This window comes from Cyanistes caeruleus, chromosome 5 (genome assembly GCF_971803275.1).
Source record: "Cyanistes caeruleus chromosome 5, bCyaCae1.hap1.1, whole genome shotgun sequence".
NCBI lineage: Eukaryota > Metazoa > Chordata > Aves > Passeriformes > Paridae > Cyanistes > Cyanistes caeruleus.
The window spans coordinates 41,020,841-41,029,438 of record NC_141705.1 but is presented as its reverse complement, the minus strand read 5'-3'; the positions used below and the strand labels follow the sequence as shown (position 1 = coordinate 41,029,438).

The following is an 8,598-nucleotide window of genomic DNA, read 5'->3' as shown; positions in this document are numbered from 1 at the left end:
AATTGGTAAATCTCACAGGCAACAGCTGGACTGAGCCTTTGCAAAACACAGCAGTGCATTGAAAATCTTTTTAATCTTGCCATGATATGAGTGACATTCTATGAAAAATCAGAGAGGCAGATTAAAGTTAGAAGTGGAACACCTAACTTTTCTGCAAGGAAATCATGCCCATGATGTCAGATCAAGACTTAAAACACTGATATCTATTTAACAAAATATAAATATGAGGTGATTTTCCACTTACAGTCATGTTATATGAAAAATAAAAGGAGCCTCATTTGAATGATTTGTGGTCAGCTTCTGACTTCAGAATTCAATTCATTCAATCACAGTTTAGTGTCATCTACAAGAGTCTACACTGAACAAATTGGTAGAAATAATACAGTAATTACTTTGAAGGGCTGAAATTTATGACATTGTCAAGGAGACTAGTCATTAATAAACTCGTGAGTTGCTATCTAAAACAATTGCAATAAGCTTTTTTTGCATCCTGAATCTATTACTGATTACACCTTCTAAAGCTGTGCTCCTGGCACCTCTTTATGCAGAGGTTCAGTGTACCAAAATGAGAGAGATCTAATTGCATATGAAATAATATTTTATTCTGAGCATCAAAGGAGAAATGATCTTAACAAACCTGACTGAACCAGAAAGATTACCAGGTACTATTTACCATACCCTGACTCACAGCATTAAAAAGTTAGACTCACTAAGCCATGGATATGAATTCTTCTGTATTTTGACTCAATTGACTTCATAAATATCACATCAGAAAATGTAGTTTTCTATTAGGGTTTCTTTGTCTGGGTCAGTAAAATATTATTAGCCAGCTGGGCTAAGATTAAAACTATTGTAAAAATGGAAAATACTGCAAAAAACATGCAGTGCCTCTCAAAATACTCTATTACATCATCAACACAACAAGAAAATTTAGACAGATTTATAGGGGATAGGGAAAGGTAAACAGTGCTGGCAAAAACAGAGTTCTGAAATAAGCAGAAAATTCTAGTGAAACTTACTCAAGAACTCTCTTAACACATACTCTTTTAAAAAAAAAAACACTAAGGAGACCTGTAGCCGAATACATGTTTAACTACTGCAGAAGTGTTTATATACTTAAATTGAATCAGCTTGTGAGAAAGTTCACATACATGAAAAAATATCCTGCCACCCCTTTGAGAGACACATAAAATTTTCTCAAAACTAACAGTTGTCCTGTGCCAAAAATATAATGTATATGAAAATAATTAAATTATAATTGAAAAATTCAAAGAATTAACAAACAAAAACTTCAGCTTGCCATAATATTTATTTGTGTGCTTTCAAATCAAATCACTTTTTCTAAAATTCTGCTCCTAACCACTACACCAGGAATATAAGTACATCTATAGTGCCATCAAAATTCAGTAATTTCTATCACAGATCACTTTTTCTGGTTGTAGAAATGGGTTTCAAAATGCTGTAAGCTAAATGTTGCCAACAAACTGCCAAGATAAAATAAAATAGTTGATAGACATTGTATCAATAAGTGATTGTAGAATTTGAAGACTTAAAAATTAACTATAGTTCATTTAGTGTAAGATTTTAATGGCCATATGTTTCCACTTTGCCAACAGATTTCACTTTGAAAACAGATTTCTTCATCATATTGTTTTCACAGTGACAACCGACAGTGTTGAACATTTTAATATATTCAACCAGTCATACTGAAAATATCGACAATCGTTAAAATCAAGTTTCATGTATGTAAGAAATAAAATTCATACTCAGTCTCTTTTTCCAGTTCAGGAACTGGTTCTGACTTCAGAGATCACATTCTGCATTTGCTTAGTAGTTTTAAATGTAATTTGATCCCAAATATGATAATCCTTTTAAATTCCCTGATAGCAATCTGTTCCTCTTACTTTCCACAGAAAGATGAATCCAGCTATTTAAAGTATGCTTAACACTAAAGCTCTGTGGAAGATAAATATTCAGTTTTGTGTTCCCTTCGTTTTTGATCCTCATTAATGCAAGGCAATAATTTTAAATACAGTATCAAAGGTGTGATAAAATATCTAAAAAGAACCGAGCTATTAAATTTGCCTTTCCTCCCCTCCCCCTTCTTTTCTTTGCTCTCCACTCTTTTTCCATTTTTTCAAACACATAAATCTACCAGAAGGTTCAGGATTTTTTAAAAAATCCTTTGCATAAATTTTAATGAAGCAATTGTATTTCTGTTCACATTCAGTAAACCCACTTTTCAAAATAATTTCACTTAAACATAAGGATGCCAGTTATCTCTTTTTATTGCTATGCATGTCGTGTCACAGAAGAACATTATGGCTTATTGCAGAGAGCATTATTGCAAAAATGTGGGGTGCACAAAAATTCCAGAGTAAAGAGCTCTTCATTGGTACGTTTGCTCTAATGTCTTTCACGATGCTGTACACAAGACCATGTGCAGCTCTGCAGTGACAAAAAATGTCTGAGTCATCATTCAGCTGCTATCTAGAAACTTTTGCAAAATAGCATCTGTGTTTACACAGGCAGGCGTTCCCAATGCATCTGTAGATCCGGCACGTGGCAGCAATCTCTCTGCAGTCGGGTCCTCCTCTGGGTGTGCACTGCATCTGCCAGAACAAGTGCAAATGAAAAAAAATGTCATATTTGGCTACAGGTACTTTCTGAACTTTCAAAATACTAATGACTCTCTAACATGATCCTCAGATAGCAAATGTTAACAAAACTCCCCTCAGTCATGAAATTCCAAGCTTCAAATCAAGAATATTAAGAGTTTTTCCCTGAGCCAACACAGCTTCCTACATCTTATGCACAAACTGCAACCCATATATTCAAAATCCCACACTATATGAAAACATAATACCATGTATGCCTTCCTCTTGAACCACACAACACAGATGCATATATACTTTACGCTGTCATTTCCTCTGTTCAACATGGTGTTGAAGAAAGAATAAATATCTCTGGACTAAAAAATCAATTCAGCTTCTGCTAATTTCTCAAAATTTTGAGAACCAGACTTAAGCTTTTCTGAATCCATAGCTTGTCTTCTGCCATTTTAATTTTGAAAGTGACTCTTAATTTGCAGACCTGACCTTGCTCCATGTGTCAGATGCTTTTTTCTTCAGTCATCTTTCATTCTTTAGACAGAAATCTTACCTCTAGACATAGTAGGTACAGATACACTAAATTACTGTCCCTTGTTCTAATTATTGGCTGCAATATGGTCTTCCTTTTGACTGCTGTATTTACTTGTCTCCATTGGGTTTATTTGCTCTTTTATACTGCAAGAACAGCTATTGTCCTGACATGGAACCTCATACACACCTCATTTCTGAGCCTGATCATGCACCTCTCATTCCTGATTTGGTCATAACAAAAAAAGAACATAAATTATTACCTTGCACTAGGATACTATTCTAAGTAATCTCTCTCCCTAGTTATTGAGATTTTATGGTGGTAAACAATGCTTCAATTTTCTTCTATTCTTTTAATAGTATCATCTATTCTTTGAAGATCTCAAAAAAAGGTATGACTACAAATTAGCTCAGAGATTTCAGTGCTAGCTATGGGATTTTTCTTAATACTCAGACTGCCTTATGTTATTTCAATGCTTGCAACAAGGGATGTATATTACATTCATCTCTCTCCTTCTGCACCAAAAATCAAGCTCTGTCTCAAGACTACCAGTTTTAAAGTTAGATTGCAAAATTCTTTTTATTTTCTAGCTAAACATATATTTAAATATTTCATGAACCTGGCCCCTTTTCAGCACACATTTTATTAAAGCCAGCTGTGAAGTAATTATTGAACATGCTAAAAATGGCTTTTGAGAGTAGAACAATGTGAGTTTTGTCCAATTTCGATTCACAAACTGAGATTTGACTAAATACTACATTCCAAGAACTCACTCTCTTATGAAATGGAGTCTGAACAACTTCAGAAACATAATTTCTGAGAAATGTGGGAATCTAGGTCAAGGACTGATAGTAGCAGAATTTGCTAATATAAAGGAGTATGTTTTTCCTAAATAAAAAACATGTTTTCAAGCACCAATGAAGACAAAATAATGAAGAAAGCACAAGCAAAACAATTCTATTTGAGAATAAAAAAATTCCATGTAAAATTCAAACTATATTGCATGCATAATTTCTTATTACAGAAATAAAGGACTTTGTTTCATTGAGATTTACAATCTAGTGACATTCTGACGGAGAAGTTGCATATTTCTGATGAATTTCCCAACATTTATATTTTTTGGGCACGTTTGGATGCATATTTTTTATACCATATGAACTTCTCACATGTGTTTGTATGAGTATGAGGCATTTTTTTAAGCATAAATGAGAAATAATTCTTTTCAGGAGGAGCATGGCCTAATTTTGCGTTCTTTATGATTAGTCATATATTTTCTAAAAAATAAAATTCACACCTCCAGCAATAAGATTCTAATTGGTTCTGCATTTGCATACCAATGGATAAAAGTATTTAAAATCCTGCATATATCTACTGCTGACTGCATGCAACCCGGACACTGCCTGTTAAAAAGTGATTAGAAATTAATATAACTATCCCATGTATTCACAGCTTGAGATCTGTAATATGTAAAGAATGATCATTCTTAAAGGGGCCACACTTGTGAATGCTGTGTTTAATTAATGCCCTAGGGAAAGAGAATAAAAGGAGGAGGAAAAGTACTGCAGTTGAATTTATTCTGAATTGGTAGTGATGTTAAACATTGCATGCCAGTTTTAATGGCATGTATTCATCTAGCTAACACAGCATCTTACTGAGAACAAATGGTGTTGTCTGCCTTCAGGAGATGAGGATTTTGAAGTGAATTTGGGAGTGCACAGTAGATTCCTATTTTATTTTTTCTATTAATATGTGCTAGGCCTGCCACCACAAGCATCTAAGCTGCTCCACAGCTTCGCACACTATCGTGTGCTTCATGCACAGGATACACAGAATACTTGTTTATCTGTAGTGATATTTTTAGGTTTGTGAGGAGAAGGATGCCGTGCAGCAGCAATCTGTACAAGCCATACCAATAATTTATATTGAGGCTGACGCTTCCCTTTTTATTCCTAACTGCTATTGGTATGTGTGAGAATAAAAAATTATTTGTGGTATGAAGACATTACATGCAACAGATATATTTAGAAAGAGAAAATACCTGAGCTAATTTAAGTCAAAGACTGAAATATCCCAAACAAAAAAATCTTGTATCATAGGAGGAGATTTGAACATCACAACAGAGGTTAAAAATTTTTAAAAAATAAAATAAAAATGCTAGTATACCATGAAACTGTGCAATGGTACAGCAGAAATCTTCTTACACATGCCACAAGAATATTACCCACTGCAGCAGTCCCAGGTCAGGCTCTGTTTGGACTGAAAGTTGTAACTGAAGGAACACAAGATCAGGACAAGAACAGGGTTAGATCCTACCTACCCAGCTGCAGCTGCTGTTTGGTAAACCAACAGAGAAGAAGCCCCAGCTAAAACTGACAGGTTTAGTCATAAGCCAGTCCTCAAGCAATAGGCACTTTTGGAGAAACAGTCTAGAAGAATGTCAATAAAATAAACCCAAGAGAACAGGAAAACACAGTGTCCTTTACAGCTGCTTCTGTCCTTAGCACAAAGGAAATGGCTATGAAGGCTGGACTTCTTTGCTTGCTATTTTTTCAAAGCTCAGCTGCTAATTAAGATTGGAAGCGAACAAAGGCCTTTTTTTCTGAGTGAGAGCTTATTTCATTGAAACAGAAATCTGGGAAAATATAAAATATGTATTTCTGTTTGCACCAGTGAAAATTTCCATGCTGTCAGTACAGTGATGTTACCTCAATCCACACATACAAAAAGAGCAGCATACACTGTAGACTGAAGTGTTACAATATTTAATCTTTATCATTTAACTGTGAGCAACACAAACACATAAATACCCACAGAAAGAAAAGCACAAGGGGCAAAACAATGCAAGGGGATGAGCACAATCCAAGGAGGTTACACTTGACTTGAACCAGGGCATGAAGGTGCTGAGGCTTGTCCGGCTCTGCCCAGCAGCTCAGCCATGGCACCAGCCACAGGGCAGGGCCCTGCCTTTCCCACCTGAATTTTTACTACCATTTTCCCTTCTGCAAACCCAGATGGCAGCAGGTCTCCAGCCCTGCACAGTCCTGCACAGCCCTGCCAGGCCCTGTGCTGCCAGCTCTGGTTCTGGGGGAGCCTGCACTGACTGTGCTGTCCTGCAGCCACCCAGGAGAGAGTCCAGCCCTTCCCAGCAGGGCAGCTGGGGCGGACACAGCTCCAGGGGGACAGCCAGGGCCCATGGAGGTCAGGGCAGTGGGGACAGGGATGGCCCGAGGCCAAAGGCAAGGAGGCAGGAGCTCTTGTGGTGTTGGGGATCAGCCCATGGCCTCACCCCGTGGCCATCAGCAGGACGGTGCTGCCCACACAGGCTCCAGGCCTAGAGAGCAGGGACGCACGATGGGATACAAATGACGGCACTGTGGACACCCAGGTGTCAGGCGGGAAGCCCTTCAAGCACCTTGAGGGAGATGTCCCTGCCCAGCTGGCACCCTCTACATGGATGTCTGGGCCAAAATACCCACTTGGGCACTCAGCAGAGCAGTGGGCACCCCTGCAGGACACACTGCCTGCCGACAGACATTCAGATCTTCCTGCCAGCCTGTGGGCAGCTCTAGGCAGCTCAGCGTGGAGCAAGCCTCGGTGGCTTGAATGAAGTGTCTGGCTTTTCACCAGCTGCAGTGGCTGATCTTATTTTCAGGTTGCCTTCCACATCCATGTTTGTAGGCTGTGTGCCAAGGACATTTGTCTTTCATTTGTAGTTTTAAAATGGCTGTATCTGAGCACCGTTTAGTCTTAGGAAATGCCGCAATGTTGGTCTTGGTCCTTCTCTCTGTTTAGGTACAATACAATAATTGTAGCTAAGTTTGTTTTCCATCTCGAGATTGTATTTACGCAACAAAAGGAAGTTCACTCATTTGGATTCTTCTAAACTAGTTTCACGTTTCTGCTCCAGGAGTAACACAAGGATAGCATGTGGCAATGCTCAGCTCCAGGCAAATTATCTGAGTCAGAGCGTCAGATAAAATACCTGCGTGCGTCTTCACCAAAGCTCCCTCCCACAGACTGCAGCCTGCAGTGAGCTCCCTGTTACTGTGGATCCGCTCCTTGTCTTCATAAGCTGCACTTGTATCTCGGCTGCAGTATAAAAATATCCTCCAAGTCAGCTCTCAGGAACCATCTGCTTCCTGCAGTGGAGAAGTAGCACTTGGGACCAGGATTCTTGAGAGCAGCTATTTTCACTCTGATTAATTCAGTTAACAGGCGGCTGTAGCCATCTTGCCCTTATCAAAAAAAGGTAGACTTTTTGTTCAATTTCTCATCCACCAAGAAGGCCTGCCCATAGACCCTGACATCTGTGGTGTGGCAGAGAGTCATGTGATTCATTCAAACTCTGAAGCTGATGGTCACTCGAAAGAATCAAAGAATTCTTTGTGGCAGGAGGAAAAGGATTCCAAACTATGCCACTTCAACATATTTGAAGCCTGAATCATCTTAGGGCTTAACTGACAATTTACTCTGATATCATGAATTTATATTGCCCACCTAGATCTGGCAGTTTCCCTCATATATGAATAACAAAACAATGTCTCTGTAGCACCTGAAGAAAGGGAGACTTATCACCATAAGCAGGAAAAAAATGTTTTGACAGCCACTTAGAAAGTACAGCAGATATCTACATTCAAGTTCTGAAAGTCTCAGCTGTGATGTCACCTTTAAACTATTGTAACATAGTAGCAATAATACATGCAAACATAAAGTACAATCAAACCTTTTCTATATTCATATTAAATATTTTCTGAATTAAATAATGTTCTGTGTTAGAAATTATTAACTTTGCTGCATTTTTTTTTGAGGCAGATTTCCTCCTTTATTCACCGGGATACATACTATCTTGCATAGAGATAATGCATCAGGAAATGGCAAAGCCTCACTGGAGTACTGCTTTTTCTTTTCAGTAGGGCTTAATAGAGCCAGAAGAAAGAAAAAAAACATAATAGAAACAGTATATATTTTCTCTGTGGGGCCTGTATAAAAGAATGTAATGCTTGAAGTTTCATAGTTTTTTTAAAACTACTCATGAGAAAGCAGTACGACATCTGTGATATTCTATTTAGTCTAAGAAAATTATGAATACTTTTCTTAAGAGGCCATTTTATGTCTAAGAGTTTTTCTATAATTCCTAACATAGCCCTGACTGACCATTCACAAGAAGGAAACTGTTCCAAATCTGCAGAATCTGTCTTTTTCCCTATGCAACCACTGTGTTCTCTAGGCTAAAAAAGAAATAGGACAAGCAACTATACCACTGAGACTCAGAGTCAGGCTCTCTGACTCAATGTCTTTACTAGGAAGAGTAGGCTAATAGCACTTCCTAGAGACCTTGAGAGGTGAGCTAGGATTTACAGTACAGTAGCTGTGTATCAGTAATGGACCCCAATCACCCTCTGTCATACCAACCAGTATCTCAAAAGAACAATGTAGTGGTTGTGGGTTATATGTGTA

At 38.0% G+C, this 8,598-nt stretch overlaps 1 long non-coding RNA gene across 1 annotated transcript; it reads right to left on the bottom strand.

The window, feature by feature from the left end:
- Positions 1-580: 580 nt before the first annotated feature.
- Positions 581-6,688, bottom strand: LOC111927863 (uncharacterized). The gene is made up of 3 exons (XR_002863792.2): positions 6,428-6,688; positions 5,305-5,410; positions 581-2,612 (listed from the first exon to the last, which is right to left on the bottom strand). It is a non-coding gene; the product is annotated as an uncharacterized LOC111927863 (long non-coding RNA).
- Positions 6,689-8,598: the final 1,910 nt, after the last annotated feature.